This window comes from Elaeis guineensis, chromosome 1, assembly GCF_000442705.2.
Source record: "Elaeis guineensis isolate ETL-2024a chromosome 1, EG11, whole genome shotgun sequence".
NCBI lineage: Eukaryota > Viridiplantae > Streptophyta > Magnoliopsida > Arecales > Arecaceae > Elaeis > Elaeis guineensis.
In genome coordinates, this window is record NC_025993.2 from 128,465,958 (window position 1) to 128,484,615 (window position 18,658).

The 18,658-nt window shown below is 44.4% G+C and overlaps 1 protein-coding gene and 1 long non-coding RNA gene across 6 annotated transcripts in view; both read right to left on the reverse strand.

The window, feature by feature from the left end:
* LOC105061299 (WRKY transcription factor SUSIBA2) overlaps positions 1-18,658 on the reverse strand; it is a 64,539-nt gene that overhangs the window by 10,569 nt on the left and 35,312 nt on the right. The window lies entirely within an intron of this gene.
* On the reverse strand, positions 7,308-16,848 carry LOC140859667 (uncharacterized). Its single transcript, XR_012143369.1, has 3 exons — positions 8,473-16,848; positions 7,997-8,395; positions 7,308-7,907 (listed from the first exon to the last, which is right to left on the reverse strand). It is a non-coding gene; the product is annotated as an uncharacterized lncRNA (long non-coding RNA).

Sequence of the window (18,658 nt, forward strand, 5' to 3'; positions counted from 1 at the left end):
AGAGCCTGACCCGATTTTGAGCAAGAGATCGAGACAATGGCCCCGCACAGAACATCTTTCCAACAATCTAACACCACCTCTCGAGCGGCGGAGAACACGGCCAATCCCCAAGACCAGACACAACCTCAGGAGGTTCCTCCACCTTTGCCACCAATGGTGGCCGTTAGCATGGAGCAGTTCCATCTGCTATTTCAACAAGTGCAAACCTTGACTACTACCGTCCAGACAATGCAACAACTCTATACTGCACCAACGATGACAGTGCTGATGTAGCAAATCAATGTTGCATCGATGACAGCAATAGTGCAGCCAATTAATGCTACACCAATGGTGGAGCCACAATCACCCATCCTGTATAGAAACCTGCGCCACTACTGTAGAATCGACTGCCAATCCCCTCATAGAGTTCTAAGTGGGGCAGATAAATTCACCATAGCCGACCTCGAAGTCCAGAATGGAGAAGACGGTGGTCTTTGAGTCCCTGTTCCAGGTAGAACTCAACTCCCAACCGATAGTCTCCCCCACAATGCTCAGAGAACAGCACCGCCTGGGATGCGAATATCAACCGCAAACTCTGAGAGATGAACGAGCGAATCGAAGCACTCCACAACCAGGCCCCTATATGGGATGATGGGTATCACATCGATCCCCTCTTCAGCACCTGGATCATGCAGGAGCCACTCCCCAGCAACTTCAAGATACAGCAACTGGAGAGCTACCACGAGATTACTAATCCCATGGATCATTTAGAGAGCTTTAGGACTCTGATTCTCCTTTATAGAGCTATCGATGCTATCTTCTACTGAGCTTTTTCATCTACTTTAAAGGGAACAGCTCGACACTGGTATTCAAGTCTGAAACCGTGGACAATCCGCTCATTCGATCAAATGAGTCACTTGTTCGTAGGTCACTTCTTCAGCAGCAGGAGGCAATGAAAAGGATCTGACTCCCTGATCAACATCAAGCAGAAGGAAGGGGAGTCAATCCAATCCTATCTCAGTCGCTTCAATGCGGCTGTACTGGAGGTTCGTGATCTTGATCAATTAGTTGCTATAACAGCCTTGAAAGATGAGCTTCTGAGGAACGGTCTTCGGTACTCTTTGGAGAAGACCTACCCCCGCAACTTCGCCGATATATTGGCTCAGACGGAGAAGTACGCATGGACTGACGAAGCATTTGAAAATAAGCCTCCGACAGATGCAGCTACTAGATAGAAGAAAGAAGAGACGAAGTATCCATCAAGGGATCAGCAGCCCTCTTGCTCTCCAACCAAATATCGGAGGTCCCGAACTCCCCCACAAAACCCCTAACAAAAGAACTTCAGAGGAGAGCAATGCACGTCTCCACCTAGGAGATTCACAAATTACATGCCGCTGAATGCTGCCCGAGCCTAAGTATTGATGGAGAACAGGGATCGAATCCCTCGGACAGGAAGGTTGCGATCCCATCCAGAAAGCTAGAATCCAAACAAGTACTACCTCTACCACCGCGACCATGATCATGACACCAAAGACTGTATTCAGTTTCTGGATGAAATTAAGGAGCTTATTTGGCGTGGCCTCTGGATCGGCTCATCATGCATCGGTAGCAACAGCCAGAGGAACAACGGAGGTTATCTCGCCCACCAGAACAGCGGCAAAGGGAGCCCTCTGGAAAGCGACCTCTCACCAGAGTAATAAATACAATAACTGGAGAGCACCGAAGCAGAACAGAGGAATCAGCCGAACTTGCCAAGAAACAGAGAACTGAAGAGTCCATTGCCTTCACTAAAGAAGATGCTTAAGGAGTTCAGTTCCCGCATAATGATGCAGTGGTTGTATCTTTAAATATCGCAAACTATGATATATGCCGCATTCTGATTGATAATGAAAATTCGGTAGATGTATCATTTTATGATGCTTTTTCCCAAATAGGTACACCCCCTCAACGCTTAGGACAACTGGACCCCCCTCTTGTGGGATTTACTAAAGATGTGGTACCTATCGAAGGAGTCATAACCCTCTCTGTAGTAGCCGGACGATCCCCCCGATGGTCCAAGCCCAAGTTGATTTCTTAGTGGTTCAGGCACCATTAGCCTACAATGCCATCCTTGGACGCCCAGGACTCGATGCCCTTCGAGCGGTAGTGTCCACCTACCATCTAAGATAAAGTTTCCAATTGAGTTCGGAGTTGGCAAAGTTTGCAAAGATCAAGTTCTAGTGCGACAGTGCTATACTATCGCACTTCGTGGTGCAGGACCTCTGAAGCTTACCCAGTGGATGGACTACACACTCGAGATGAGCTATCTAAAGAACGTGGAAGGCCTGTGGAGGATCTAGAGACAATCCCACTAAATGATAGCAACAAAGAGCACACTGTTCAGATTGGATCCAAACTCAATCAGTTAATCAAAAAACATCTCGTCTTTTTTGTTGCAGAAAAATACGGATGTGTTCGCCTGAACCCCAGCTGATATGCCAGACATCGATCTGAATGATGCATCGGCTAAGCATCAACCCGAACCACCGGCCCATCAAATAAAAGAAAAGAAGCTTCGTGCCCAAACAACAGAAAGTAATAGCTAAAGAGGTGGACAAGTTACTCGATGCTGGCTTCATCCGAGGGGCAACCTACCCAAGCTAGATTGCAAATGTGGACCTGATGAAGAAGGCGAATGGCAAGTGACAGATCTGCATCGACTTCATTGATCTCAAGAAAGCATGTTCGAAAGACAGCTACCCCCTACTTTCCATCAACCAGCTAGTGAACGTCACTTCAGGGCATGAACTCCTCACCTTCATGGATGTCTTTTTGGGATATAATCAAATCCGAATGGCATCCTAAGACGAGGAGAAAATAGCTTTTATCACTAAACGAGGTCTCTTCTGTTATAGGATTATGCCCTTCGACCTAAAGAATGCAGGTGCAACTTACCAGCATCTCATGAACAAGATCTTCAAGGATCAGATCGAATGGAATATGGAGGTCTACGTGGATGATATGCTCGTCAAGAGTAGGACCTCCCGAACCCACATAGATGATCTCGAAGAGACCTTCCCCATGCTGAAGAAGTAGCAGATGAAGCTGAACCCAGCCAAGTGCACCTGCGGAGTTACATCGGACAAGTTCTCAGGCTTCATGGTGTCTGACCGAGGGGTAGAAGCCAATCCTGAGAAGATCAGAGCCATATCAAAGATGACCCCACCTAAGAATATAAAGTTCAACACCTCACAGGCAAAGTGGCTACGTTGAATAGGTTTGTCTCTAGATTGGCTGAATGCTGTCTCCTATTCTTTCAAACCCTGAGACAACCAAAGAACTTCCAATGGACCGAAGAGTGCCAATAAGCCTTTGAGGAGTTAAAAAAATATCTTAGTTCTGCAGTGCTCCTCAGCAAGCCATGAATTGATGAACTCTACTTATATTTGGCGATATCACCAACTGCCATAAGTGCGATGTTGGTCCGTGAGCAAAATAAAATCCAAAGGCCGACCTACTACGTCAGCCGAGTTTTGCATGACGCAGAGACCAGATATACCAAACTGGAGAAGCTAATCTTTGCCCTCATCATTGCAGCCCGAAGGCTCCGGCCCTACTTCCAAGCACATCCCATTGCGGTGCTGATTGATCAACCACTCAAGGTAGTTTTACATCAGCCCAACACTTCTGGACGACTGGGGAAATGGGCGATTGAACTTGTGGAGTTTGAGATAAAATTTTAACCTCGACCCTCTATTAAAGCTCAGATTTTGGCAAACTTCATCGTAGAATGCACTATCCCGGATGATCCAGAAACACCAAAGCCGACTCAGGAACAAGATACACCAATGGAACAGAGTTTATCATGAGAACCAGATGGCTCTTGGGTAGTGCATGTGGACAGATCATAAAACTTTACAGGATCGAGAGTAGGCCTATGACTTCTTAGGCCCGAAGGTTTGTTGCAGAATATGCCTTGAGGTTCGACTTCCCAGTCACTAATAATGAAGCTGAATACAAAGCTCTCCTTATCAGATTAGAATTGCAAAGGAGCTTGGAATGCGGAAGCTTAGAATCTGCACTGATTCACAGCTGGTGGCAAGACAAGTGAAGGAAGACTTTGAGGCCCAAGAGGAGAATATGAAGTACTTCCAAAAGGTAAAGGACCTAACTTCGATGTTCGCTGATTTCGACACTTAGCAGGTACCTCCGTCCGAGAATTCAAAGACCGACCTATTATCCAACTTGGCAACATCAGCTCCAAGAGACCTCCCCCAGAAGTCATTCTTAGAGGTTCTGAAGAAGCCCAGCACTGAAGAACCTATCCTAATCTTGCAAATCGACAACAAACCTTGCTGGATGGACCCCTTCATCTGCTTTCTACGAGACGGAGTGCTACCAACAAATTTTAAAGAGGCTCAGAAGATCAAGCACCAAGCTTCCCGCTATATTTTTTACTAAGATAAGCTTTATAAAAGATCCTTCTCACTACCACTTCTCAAATGCCTTCGTTCCTTCAAAGCCAAGTACGCCCTTCAAGAGGTGCACAAGGGGATATGCGGAAACCAACTAGGTGACAAGTCACTGGCCTACAAGATACTTAGATAGGGGTACTACCGACCTACAATACAAGATAATGCGGCTAACTTCACCAAGCGCTGCGACCGGTGCCAATGGAACGCCAATATTCAATACCAACCAATAGTTCTGCTGGTCCCGATAGCCGCTCCACCATTTGCATAGTGGGGGATGGATATTCTAGGTCCCTTTCCACCAACATCGGATCAGAAAAATTTTTGCTTGTAGCCATCGACTACTTCATCAAGTAGGTAGAAGCTGAGCCCCTAATTAAAATCACCGAAGTTAGGGTAACAGACTTCATCTGGAAGTCCATTATTTGCCAATCGATCTCCCACCGATGCTGATCACCAACAACGGACGTCAGTTCTCAAGCTCCAAATTTGTCGAGTTATGTCAAAGCTATGGCATCACCCAACACTTCATTTTAGTGGAACACCCGCAAGCCAATGGCGAAGCTAAGGTAACTAACCATACTCTTTTGCAAGGATTGAAAGCCAGGATCGATCGAGCTAAAGAAGTATGGGTGGACGAGCTATATAGTGTGCCCTGGACCTATTGAACCACTCAAAGGACCCCCACAGGAGAAACTCCTTTTAACCTCTCCTTTGAAACAGAAGCCATTATTTCCATAGAGATCAGACTCTCTTTACATCGAGTCGAGGACTACGACGACTGGAGTAATACAGAGCAACTTCGTACAAATCTAGATCTGCTCGAAGGAGTTCATGAAAAAGCACGAGGGCATATGGCGGTCTCCCAACAAAAGGTAGCACAATACTATAATTTCCTGGAACAAAGTTTAAAGCTGGTGATCTGGTCCTACGACAAGCCGAAGTCTCCTAATCTAGAGAACGTGGGAAACTATTTTCAAAGTGGGAAGGCCCTTATCAAGTGGACGAAGTCATCAAATCAGAGACTTATCGCCTCAAGCAACTAGATGGGACACCCTTGCCTCGACCATGAAACTCAGAGAATCTTCGAATATATTATCAATGATGTTTTTTGGCAATCAATTAATGAAATGATTCTTTTTCAGGAATATTATTGTATTTTGTGACCAATAAGCCAAAGCCCTCGGTGATTAAAGAGCAGGGGATAACCTATAAGGACCTCCGAAGGCTGCTCGCTTTTCAACGAGCCAACGTCCGTGAAAATCTTAGTCATGCGAAAAGTGGGGGCCAACCTATAAGGACCCCCAATGTTCGCCTATCCAACTCCGTCGTTCCAACCTACATGAACTGAAGACCTCGATGACTAAGAAGCGGGGGATAACCTACAAAGACCCCCAAAAGGCCACTCACTTTTCAGCAAGTCAACATCCATAAAGATCTTAATCATACAAAATGCGAAGGCTAATCAAAAGAACCTTCAGAGGGCTAACCTACAAGGACCCTCGACCCATCAATTTCGATAACAAACGAGAACTAACCTATAAGGACCCTCTACCTGCCGACTTCGAAAACATATGAAGCATAACCTAAAAGAACCTTCAGAGAGTTAACCTCTAAGGACTCTCAAAGCGAAGGCTACAGTCGGTCTACAAGTATCTCCATGAAATTCCTCAATGCAAGGATTATATGCGACTAGATTCGAATTATGCAAACATAAAATTGGCAAAGCATAAAAGTACAGGTGAAGTGAAAGTTTCAAGTTTATTTTACTGATAAACTTATTACAGAAGCCACAAAATAGATGTTTACAAGAAAAACAAAAAAGTACATCGATTATTCGAAAGGTTTGCCTTCAGTTGGTGGAGCATCGGCATCTGATACTCTTTCGGCCGCGGTACCCAACATCTCTCTAGTTGCTCAACCCATGTGAGTAGGGAGATGGGAGTCAACTTCGGGAAAAAGCCACCTGACCAAGCTCCTACACTCTTCGAAGCTGACATCCAAGGCCATGGCCGATACATCCGCAACTTTGAGAGTTGCATCACGTATAGTCCCGACAAGCCCGTCTTCTAACTATCTGACCATAGCTTTGGCATGGTTGGCAGCCGCTGTGCTCGCCGCAAGCTTGATGCGAAGTTTGGCCATCGCGGGCCTATCTTTACTTAAAGTCTCTGAGAGATCGGCAATAATCCTCTGAGTCGAGATAAGTTCGCTCCTAATAACATCGACAATTGATCTCTCGGCATCCACCACTCGATTGAGTTCTCTAATCAGATCCTCAGTCGAATGAAGATTGCTTTGAAGTTGACCGATCTGGGCAGCTAAATCTAGTTTGATTTCATTAACGGCTTTGCTCGATGCTATGGCATACTTTAGCCCTATTATCTCATCCTGAGCCTTAAGCAATTATTCGTTGTAGAGAACTGTTGTCACCGCAATCTTCTAGTTATTATTTCCAACAGACTTTGCGAATTTATCGTGCTCCTCAATCAACCTGTGCTTTTCAGCAAAATACTTCCTGTCTGTCTGCTTCAAGCATTTCCTCAGGCGCTCTACTTTTGCCGAAGCTTCATCGTTATTCTTCTCCAACTTTCGAAGTTTTTTTTTTAGCTTCGACAGCATCTTGCTGAGCCCGATAGAGGTCTTTTTTAAGGTTCTCAATCCGAATCCTCAAAGATAGGACTGTTAGCAGACACTTGACATGATATTGAGTAAACGCACGATCACAACAGTCACACCGAACCAACTGAGATAAACACCACAAGCAAACACAAACCGAAGAACATGGATAAAAATTATTTTTTCATTGATATCAAAATTTTCATTACATTGATAGAAAAACAAAAGAAAAAAAATATAAATTCAAATATTCCCGACCTCGGTGTGAGCATCAACGGAGGCACTTGAGATAGCCACAACCGGTTGCTCCGACTCTGACGGCAACGGAGCTGGCGAAGCTTCAACAGGAATGGAGTCCGGCACAACCTCCAACATGGGAGCAACCTTGGAATGCCTGTCAGCAACCTCAGCAAATGGAGGAACCCCACTTCTAAGGCTCCTTCGGCTCCTCCCTTTTCCTCTTCTTCTTCATCCAGAAAGCCCAGATCTATCTCCGAAAAGCGAGCAGCCACCCTCTGATGGAAGATGTCCCACCTGATGATGAAGGCCTCCTGGCCGAAATCGATCTTTTTCTAGGAGAATTCTTCAAATGCATGGAAAGCTTCCAACACCACGCACCCAGCTTCAGTTGCCCGATCCTCTACCTTCTTCTCAGCTTCAGCAGCCTTGACCTAGGCCTCCTACCGCTGCTCCCTCTCCGAAGCCAAGTCAACGTCACCTTGGCCTTCGCAGCTTCGACCTCCACCAACGCCTTTTTCAGATGAGTAATTTCGGCTTCAACGGTTTCTAGCTTTGACTTGGGCTTCAGCAGCATCAGCGTTGGCCTTGGCCTTTGACTTTGGCAACATAGTGATCCATCTACATTCAGAGGGCAAGAAGTCAGTCAAAAAAAAAAAAGAAAAGAGAAAAAAGAGGAAGAAAGAACCTATCCAAACTATGGAAGATACCATCCGCTTTTGCTGCTTTGCGGAGCTCTCCCCCTCGATCTTTTCTAGACGGTGTCAAAAAGCATTGTCTGGAAGACATTGTTGCGGTCTTCTAGTCATTGAACATATCGCCGATGGACGGTGAAGTGGACCCCTGCCTTCACTCTCCAGACACTTTAGTAGAGTCTAGCCCCGCCTAGGTTGGATCGATCTGTAGGGTAGGGAGTGCAGCAGGCTTCGGAGGGCGAGACTGAATCAGTGTGATTATATGACCCCGACCTAAGCAGGGGTCGAGGGGAGCGCTTTCTTTTGACTTTCACCCGAAGTCTTCACCTTCTTCTGGACGTCAGCAGCAGCCAAAGAAGGTGCCTTTCTCTTTGTCGCATCTTTCTTCAACTTCTTCAGCTCCGTATGCCTCATCTTTGCAATAAAAAGAGAAGTCAATATCTGTATAAAGAAAAAAAATCAAGCATCAGAAAAGTTAGAGAAATCCTCACCTCTGGGGTTGGCCGAGCTAATGTCAGCATTAAAAAGGATCTGCTCCGATAACAACTCCTTTAGCAGAAAAATTTTATACCCCCTCAAAATTATGAAGTGCCCTAAATCCTCATCCCTAAGCTTCAAGACCTGAAAGGCAGGTACTAAATACAACTCCATGAATGAGCAAAATGAAGGCCCTCTGCTCGGCAATGCAATTCTCATGCTCGATTTTACAATCAAGGTTGGTGCGGAAAAGAAAAGAGGGCAGCCTGACCCCTTTTAGAGTCTCTCAGCCGACCCCAATATGTTGTGCAGGATCCGATACCACATGGTGTAGCAGAAAGAAAGAAGAAACAAAACAAGAAATACAATACAAATACGTGGATCGGCCTCAAGCCTATCTCCACAGAGCGTACAAGCTTCATTATGAGAGAATAAAACACAACCAATACAAAAAGAACTCACCACTTAACCCTTGTACAAAAGTCTGTCAACAAGAAGTCCCAAAACTCTCATAAAAGCTCTCTGAAATCTCTCTTGAAATCTTTCTACATCTCCAGAACTCATCAGCTATCCAACGCAACAAACAGCTCATCAATCGAGCTATATAGGCTCCAGAATCTCAAAAGCACTGTTACACTAGGAATATTAAGTCCCAATCAACCCTAGAACAATCCATGGCCGTCCGATCATGATCGGCTCACACCAGAGTCGTCCGATCATGCACTATAGCCTCAGATCAGGCCTGATCACATTCGGAGTCATCCTCAGCCGTCCGATCGCGAACGGCTCGCTCTAAAGCCATCGGATCACACAAAATCGCCTGTAGATTGTGCGTGGACTGTGTGATCGATCCACACGGCCTCCATGGACCGCCCAGCACCCTGCGGTCCACAGTGGATCGCACAGGGCACTGGGCCTGGGTGCCTGCGCACGCATTGAGCGGCCCACGCACTGGGCCGTATGTGCCTGCGCGCACACATCCGCAGGGCCCGACTGCACCGCTGCCTCGTGCACCATGCCACCTGCTCCGAGCTTCTTTCGCACGTATCTTCACCGTTTGGACTCTGTTTGGACTATTCTTGGGCTCGTTGAACTCCGTTCGTTGCTCTAGACTTCGCTATAGGCTCAATGTGGATCTAATCTTGAGACATATTTTCTAACAATCTCTACTTCGACTCGATATTCGGCCTCCATCTCTCTGAGAGCTTATGATCCATCTCACCCCCACGCCCTGGGGCATGCCTACTATCTCATAAAGGGGCAAACGTGGGAGTCGAGCCAGGCTGTTCGATCCCACCTTCGTCATAGGCTGTGTCCACTCTGATTAAAAATCTGCTCAGGAAAGTCTCCTACGGCAATAAAAACTTTACTCTGCGACGTCGCCTCTCGTCCTTCTGAGTCTTCCGTCTAGTGTCCGATCCACCACCTGAAGCTCCACCTCACTCTGCGCTCCTCCAGGCTCCTGAAGCTCCACCTCATACTGGGCTCCCCGCTTGATAGTAATATCCTCTCATCCTCTTCTTCCCCTCCAGAATAACTTATCGCCGCGCAACACCTTCAAGATTTCTCCACCAGCTACCGCCCTGTAGTCTCTCGAATCCAGTCTGCTCAATGAGATAAAATTCTATCTGAAATCGGATATATATCGGACCTCCCCCAATCTCCTCACTAATCATGTGTCCCCAGCTGACCATCCCGATGCCTCTGATCATATAGCTCGATCCATCCGACAGATAAATAGTACCCTCACTGCTCTCTAAAAAGTCAAATTACTCCTCTGTAACATACATGATAGATACATGCAGAATCTAAAATTCACTACTGGAAAGAAATAGATACCTCATCAGATATCTTCAGGATATCTTCTGACTCGCTACTGGCCGTCGCTGCAGTAGCCCTCGTCTGATCTCTGAGTTGAGGACAATCTCTAACTAAATGCCCCAACTCATCACATCGATAACATCTCAAGTCTCTCATCCTAGACTTGGACCACCCCCGTCACAATCTCCTGTTGCTTGTCTGCCGCCTCCTGCTCCTCTAGAAACCACCAAAGCTGAGCTGCCACCTGAGTTCGAAACTGGATTCTCCCTCCTGAGAACCTTGTTTTGAAGAATCACCACAGTGACCTCGTCCATCTTAATGACACTTTTCTCCACTAGAAAAGCAGTTACCAAGGACTCATACGAAGGGGGAAGCGATGCTAGCAAGACCAGCATCCTAATCTTCTCAACTTTCTCACCAACGCTGAGAAGATCGGCGAGATCTTTTGAAAGTAACTGAGATGCTCCTGTACACTGTCCCTCAATCATTTGCAGCTGGTAGAACTGCCTCTAGAGGAAGTGTTGGTGAGAGACTTCGCCATGTACAACTGCTTAAGCTTCGACCACAGCATCGTCGGAAAAGTCTCATCAAGCATATGGATTACCACCTCATCCATTAGGTACAAGCGGATCGTACTCACCACCTATATCTGGAGCCATCTCCAATCCTGTACCTTCATGATAGTCGGCTTCTCCTCGCACAAAAGAGCATCGATCAACCCTTGCTGGATAAGCACGTCCTTCACCCTTGCCTGCCACAAAGAGAAATTGCTCTTTCCATCACACCTGTTGATCTCTATCTTGATTATGCTTGTCTTCTCCATCTTCTATCTTGATCACCACTATTGTAACCTATGCTTTGGTACCATCTTACTCTGATATCAATTGTTATGCAGAATCCGATACCACATGGTACAGCAGAAAAAAATAAAACAAGAAACACAATACAAATACGTGGATCGGCCTCAAGCCTACCTCCACGAGACGTGCAAACTTTACTATGAGAGAATAAAACCAACCAATACAAGAGGAACTCACCACTCAACCCTTGTACAAGTCTCTCAGCAAGAAGCTCCAAAACCCTCACAAAAGCTCTCTAAAATCTCTCTTGAAGCTTTTCTGCACCTCTAAGACGTCACCTGCTATCCAACACAATAAACGGCTCGTCAATCGGAGCTATATAGGCTTCAAAATCTCAAAAATACTATTACACAAGAAATATTTAGTTCTAATCAATCCCAGAACAATCTATGACCGTCCGATCATGACCAGCTCGCACCAGAGCCATCCGATCACGCACTATAGCCTCAGATCCAGTCTGATCATGTCCGAAGTCATCCTCAGCCATCCGATCATGAATGGCTCGCTCCAGAGCAGTCGGATCATGCAAAATCGCTCGTGGACCGTACGTGGACTGCATGATCGATCCATGCGGCCTCCATGGACCACCCAGCACCCTACGGTCCATAGTGGACCGCACAGAGCGCTGGGCCTGGGCACTCGCATGTGCACCCGCACTAGGCCCGCTAGTGCACTGGGTCGTGTACCTGCGCACGCACGTCCGTCGGGCCTAGCTACGCTGCCATCGGCCTCCGTCGCCTCGTGCGTCGTGCCATCTGCTCCGAGCTTCTTTCATGCACATCTTCACCGTCTGGACTCCGTTTGGACTGTTCTTGAACTCGTTGGACTCCATTCGTCGTCCTGAACCTCGCTGTGGACTCAATAGACCGAAACTTGAGGCATATTTTCTAACATATGAAAATCTCCATTCTTCAACAGAGAGCTCCAAAACAAAAACGAACCGATCCTTCCAACTATGGACCGAAGAAGGAGCCCTTTTTATTAAGACAAAAACCCCCCTCGAAGGAAAGACGCACCATCAATCATCGGTACGTCTCTTTATGATACAGAAGGATTGAAAAAGAGAGAGAAAGGACGGACTTCGGCCTTAGAACAAAGAACAATAAAGCCGATAATGAAACAAAAGAAGTTAGGAACGATAGAACAAAAAGAGATGTCAAAGAAGTGGAGGAGCTCAATAACAAAAGGATGGATGGATAGTCTAAGTCCGACCTTGAAGGCTTCTTCATACAAACCAATCCTACCGAGAGAGGGACTACCGATCCTACCACTAAGGCCAGAAGATTTAGTTCAAATGAAGGGATTCCATATCGGGCACTGATGAGACCCAAGTCCCCTGCATCCAGTTTGGATCCAATTGTATCAGGAACAAAGGATGGTACAACACCATGTCTTTTATCCAAACCAACAGAATCTTCCCCCGAAAAAGAAGATTCAGAAGACCAGCCTTCGTTGAGACTCCCAGAACCAGCCATCGGAAGACATGAAAAAAATAGAAGATGAATACAAGAAAGGAAAGAAAAACTAATTAGACTTGAGAAATGAAGAAGAAATCAGAGAGGAGAAGAAAACCAACCTATGATAGCACAGGAGATGGAGACGGTGGATCAAAAGGGAGCCGCCAGCGATCTGAAAAGCTCTCGAAACAAGAAGGCCAATCCAAGAAGGGAAAAAAATTTAGAAAAATCTGAAAGCATAAGAAAGAGAAGGGAAGGGATACAGCCCCTTTTATAGGCACAGAAGGATGGAATGGCCCAGATACCAAATTCCTCCTAACCGTCCGATGATCGACACTTGGCACATCTCCGTTGGACAGCAGGAGATGACAGTCAGCTCATTAAGTGCCACCTTTCAAATTCCACCAACTGCTCCGCTTTCCATGGTCATGATTACCTGCTGATGTGACTTTTCGTTCCGCCCAAGGGCCATAGGCGCCATTTTAGTGGCAACGACGGCGTGTCTTTGGCTACTCATGTACTCCCTTCATCCGAACCAGACTCAAGAATAAGGGGCATATATTGGGGGGAGTGTTACTCAGACCGAAGACATGAGTCAGGCATATGATGAAGCTTATAGGGCCGATGTCACAGCACTATTGAAGACGAAGGTATCTGATCCTGAAGTAGACATGTCTCTTCCGAACTATGAGAGGACTGTCTAAAGGAGATCATTCAGCATATAACTCTAAACTCCCCAGTCCTCACTTCGGACGCTAGCGATCCTTGATTCCAGGTGATCTTCCTAAGCAAAACATCAAAGTCCGACTGATTCGGACTTCGATCTCAAATCTAGACTCTAATCGGTCTTAATCTCCACGACAGTTGACATCTAGACAGGTCGATCTCTGACTTTGGCGGCAGATAAACTTCAGACACCACCGATACTTGTTCCCATGAGTATGACTAGTCCCAGCCATTTTCTTCCTTTGGCACCCATCTCCATCGAACCACACCAAAGCCTCCTCGACCGAAGCCAACCCGATTATCTGCACCCTCATTTCCAATTCAAAAGCACCTACAACATTACAACTGGCTACGAAATAGATAAAGCAGATGTAACCGCACGATCTCGAAGATTCCAATCAAAATCTTGCCATATCACACCCAAACCGGCTAAGTAACCTGCCCAAAACGGTCCTTCAGCCCTCACCTGCACAATGATCTCCAGGAAACCCTTCAGCCCTCACCTACACAATGATCTCCAGGAAACCCCCAAGGTATGTGCGCACAATCTCTCTCAGTACTCCTCTTTTGTTTTCCTGAGATCTAACTTGAGCGTCGGAGGGTCCCCACTGGAGCCAACTCCGGTCAGGACTTGCCTTGTAGATCACATCTCTGGAAGGACGCGCCACCGCTCCAGCTACTCCAATCGAGTTTCGGATTTCAGCGGCAACACTAGTCATGCCAAAAAAGGGGTTCATATACAAAAACTATTCCTACTTCTTAGTGCAATTATGTGCAAAACATGATCGAGAAATGCATACAAAATAACCACCATTTTATCGAAAGAAATAGTAAGCACTTTCTTTTGAAGAAATATTTGATATTTCCAATTCATCTTTCAATCCACTATTTGCACTTAGTGCCACTTAATAGTTTGTTTCTGTTTGAACCCTCCACTTAATAGTTTCTTTCTATCTGAACCCCTTTTCTGACATAACTTGGAGGAGAGGTTCAAAAATTTCATTGATGATAAGTACATATTTCCTCCCAAAACTCTTCTACATAAGCCATTCAATTTGATTCTACCTTAGACAAGAGAATGCTGCTCAGAGTCCTTTACCACAACCTGTTTTTAACTGGGCATATTTCTAAATTTCTATGTTCTTTTGAAAACTAGGTATATTCGCAGCATATTAGATAAGTCATAATTTAAACCTATATTACTTAATGAGTCAGTGGTGACTATAGTGAGCTTTTGCTATATGGAGTCAGTAAATTTGTTTTAAATATTTAGGGAAAATGCATTTTTGTACCATCAACTTTTGGGATATTGGAACCTGAGTCAATGAACCTGAGGGTGTAGCAATTTAGTCAGCAATGTGGACAAGTCATGTGAAATCAGTAAATTGGAAGAACAGACCTCAACACTGTTTGCTCTTTAGTTTCATACGACTGTGACTTTTAAATCTGCTGATGTTGACCTGGTGATTAATTTGATGATTACAAAACAACTGAGTGACTTATATATATTTTTGGAGCAGTTTAAGTTGTTTTTCAAGGAAGTTTTAGAAGCTTGAACAGTTAGAGAAACATGGAGGAGCTCAAAGGATCAAACTTTCCAAGTTGGAGGCAAGTTTGAAGGTGTTCAAAAATTTCAGAAGCATGAGAGCTGACTCTAGTTGGCTAGAAGTTGACTCAGGGTGTTGGCCGGTCAACATGATGGTTGGCATATACCAAAAGTCAACCTGGACCAAAAGCTGACCTGCAGGTCGACCCCTGAAGTGCCACAAGCAAGAAACAGAGGACACACTTTTCTGGTTCTTTCAAGAGTTGACCTATAGATCGACCTCTATTCTAGCAGGCTACCATGGCTAGTTATTCAGAGTGCAGAAGATGCATTTAATGAACTCCAACCACTCTCCAATGGTCTCCAACGACCAGTATTCACTCTCTAGCAACTATTCATCATAAAGCAGCTTCTGGAAGGTGAAGAAATAAGAGATGGATCAAGAAAGAAAGCACTTTCAAAGAAAAAGAGCACTAATTAAGTGAACAACATTTAACACAACTTCAACCACCACTTCAAGAATTTTCATTGAATGTTCCCAACTAAAGTGCACATCAAAAGGGTATCTTCCAGTAGTTTTAAAGAGCTTTAATTGGTTCATTTCTGCTCATTAAGAAGCTTTAATATTGATTTCTCATTGTATCTCTTATATTTATAGGAACAAGTTTCGGTTGAGTTAGAGGGCAAATGATTAATGCTCCTTTATTAGTTCTAGGATATTTTAACAAGATCTTTTAAAGGTTGATTGTGATGCATCAGTGGTAGGAGTTGGGGCTATTTTGAGCCAAGAATAGCATCAGCGTAGTTGTCTAGGACCATGATAGGAGGCCACCTTTGAGGTGATATCCCTTTTGTTAATTACATGCATAGAATGTGTCTTTTTCTTTTCCCCACCTCCCACCAATCACTCTCTCCCCCTTTCCCTCACTATCTTCCTTTCTCACTCTCTCCCCTCTTCGCTCTCTTCTTTATCCCTCTCTCTCTTCCATTCTTTGCTGCCTCTCAACATCCCACATATACTCTCTCTCTCACGCATACCCTCTCTCCTCTCATACACACTTCATCCCTCCTACGCTCTTTCCTTCACTCTTTCTCACCTTCTCTGTCATGTCAAGGAATTAACACCCGACAAAGGTAAAAGTTTTGTTCCTCGAATTTTTCATTTAATAGTATTAGCTCAGAAGGAAAGTATATAAAATTGCTAGATCATTGTAGTTGTCCATACTCCATAGAATAGGGCAGATAATAATGCCCTGACTTCAGGTTAATTATTGCACTACTTAGATGTGGAATTAGGTCCTAAGAGTTTTGTACTTTGGAAGGGATGACTGTACCTTTTAACTATAAAATTAAGTGATCTTGCGGATCTTTTCTCACTCTCTCTCCCTCCCTCTCCTTATTCCTTAGCTCAATATGGTACACCTCGGTACCATACCGAACCAATGGCTAGCTAGTATGATCCCCAATACTAGTTTAACTAACCTTGACAAGTATTTTAAACTTTGAATTACCTTGTTTTAGGTTAATGTCCAAGGTGCTCAAGAAATTTGTCAAGTGTTTCATAGGCATGAGGAAATAAGAGTCTTTATATGTTCCCTTCTTATCTATAAAGGCATTGATATCCTGTATATACAATCATATCCTATGAATCTGGTTATTATGATAAGAATATGTTTGTGATGTTTATGGTATGATATGTTGTGGAATGAATGGAACTTTCAAGTCTGAAACTAATATTTTAAGTGTGTTATGAAATTCTATATCTGTAGTAAATTGCTATTTGGTTATATTATGTTGAGTATGTTAATGTCATGCACATGCATTTGATAACTAGCCTCATAAGATTGATGCTGCATCACAGGCTGGAAACATGACATGAAATTGTTGCCCCATCATGGGATGGAAACATGATTGTGATCAGTACCTAGCCATGAGGCAGGGGCTTGACCAAGGTTGGGTTATCTAAAAGAAAATAAAGGCTCTTCCATATTTTGGGTAGTGAGTATAGGTGATCTGGAACTTGGTGAAATTGCCTAATCTTTTATTTATCTATAGTTGAATTGGTAATTCAATTTTATATATATATATATATATATATATATATATATATATATATATATATATATTTTGGATAGTTTGTGAAAGAAAAAAAATTCCTTGCTATGTGTGTGCATGCAAACTAAATTATGAGCATATGTTGATTACTTGAGTTGGCTCTCACTATCTTGTTTATCTTTCTTTTTCCAGATGCTACGGCATAAAGGCCAAGAGGGTATCAATATGGGAGTGTGATTAGGAGCAAGGCTAGCTACTTGTGGTGTAAACTAGACATCATCTTTTGGTTAGGAATCATCTTATCTTTTATTATTCTGGCAATATGGAAGCATTATTTATAACTTGTGGGTGCTAATTTCAATGAGTGTAGGTTGAGATGGCATGAGGCCATGCCAAGAGACCATTTTGGTTTTGCCGATGTCTCAGCAGCTTAAGAGCCTATGAACCAGCATACTAATGAGACTCACCAGCCTGCTAGTGGTACCCACTGCAGAGAGGCACCAATGACCCTGCTAGTAATGCCCAATGAGTAGGGATAAATCTGAAAACCTACTTGGGAGGATAGGTGAATCCATCTAAACTGATGCAAGTTCTTATAGGAGCAGTGGAGCAACAAGCTGTTAGGGCTAACATGGTAAGGAGGATGGAAATACAGCAATAGCAATTCATCCAGTAGCAACAACTAGAACAGCAGTAATTTATGCAGCAACAACAGCAACTCATTCAACAGAATTACAGCAATGGTAGTTACAGCATCGGCAATGGCACCAGGACACCAAGGCTCAACAAAGGCAGCAAAGTGGCTGCTCTGAGTTTAGGAGGCTAGCTCCATCAGTTATCAAGGGGACTACTAAACCCCTAGAGGCTGAGAAACTATTAAAACCCTAGAGGCCGAGAATTGGCCAAAGGAGATGGAGAAAATATTCACAATTATGAGATGCCTGGATGAGGTGTCTTCTGCTACCTACATGCTCCAAGAAAAATCATATGAATGGTGGTAAATGATGGAAATGAAAACATGAGAATAACATGAAGCTATTCAACTTGGTTAGGTTCTATAAAGCCCGCTAAGAGAAGTACTTCCCTGAAGTGTGAAGATATAGAAAGAGCAAGAGTTCCTTTCACTGAAATAGAGAGGTGCATCAGCAGCCCAGTATGAGCCAAATTCATTGAGTTGGCTAAGGTTGCCCCATACTTGGTGGAGGATGAGGAGATCTGAGCTCATAAGTTTGAGATGGGGTTCAGGCATGAAATTAAGAAGGAGGTGGTGCCATTTGAGACAACCACCTATGGAGCTGTAGTGAACAAAAGCCTTGATAATGGAAAGAGAGCTCCATGAGGAACACGTAATTGGGGAACAAATTTAGAAGAAGAACAGTCCTAGTGGATATTATGGACAAGAGTAGTAGAAATTTTGGAGATTCAGCCAAGAGGCCAACTAATGCTACCATCAATGGCCAGAAGCTACAAAGATGTGATATTAGATGCTTCTGATGTGGGAACCTCATTACCAGCAGGAATCCAGATAGGACAATATTACGGGTGGCAATGCTTTACTGTTTAACCCATTTAACTTGTTTCAATGCATTGTAGATCGAGTTAGAATACCAGTTAAACAAAATGGTCGGGTTTGGATCTAAATTTTTGACCTATTTAATAAACAGGTCGAGTTTGGGTTGATAAACTTTTGATCTATCATGTATCTGATCCGACCCATATCTTGTTCAACCTAATC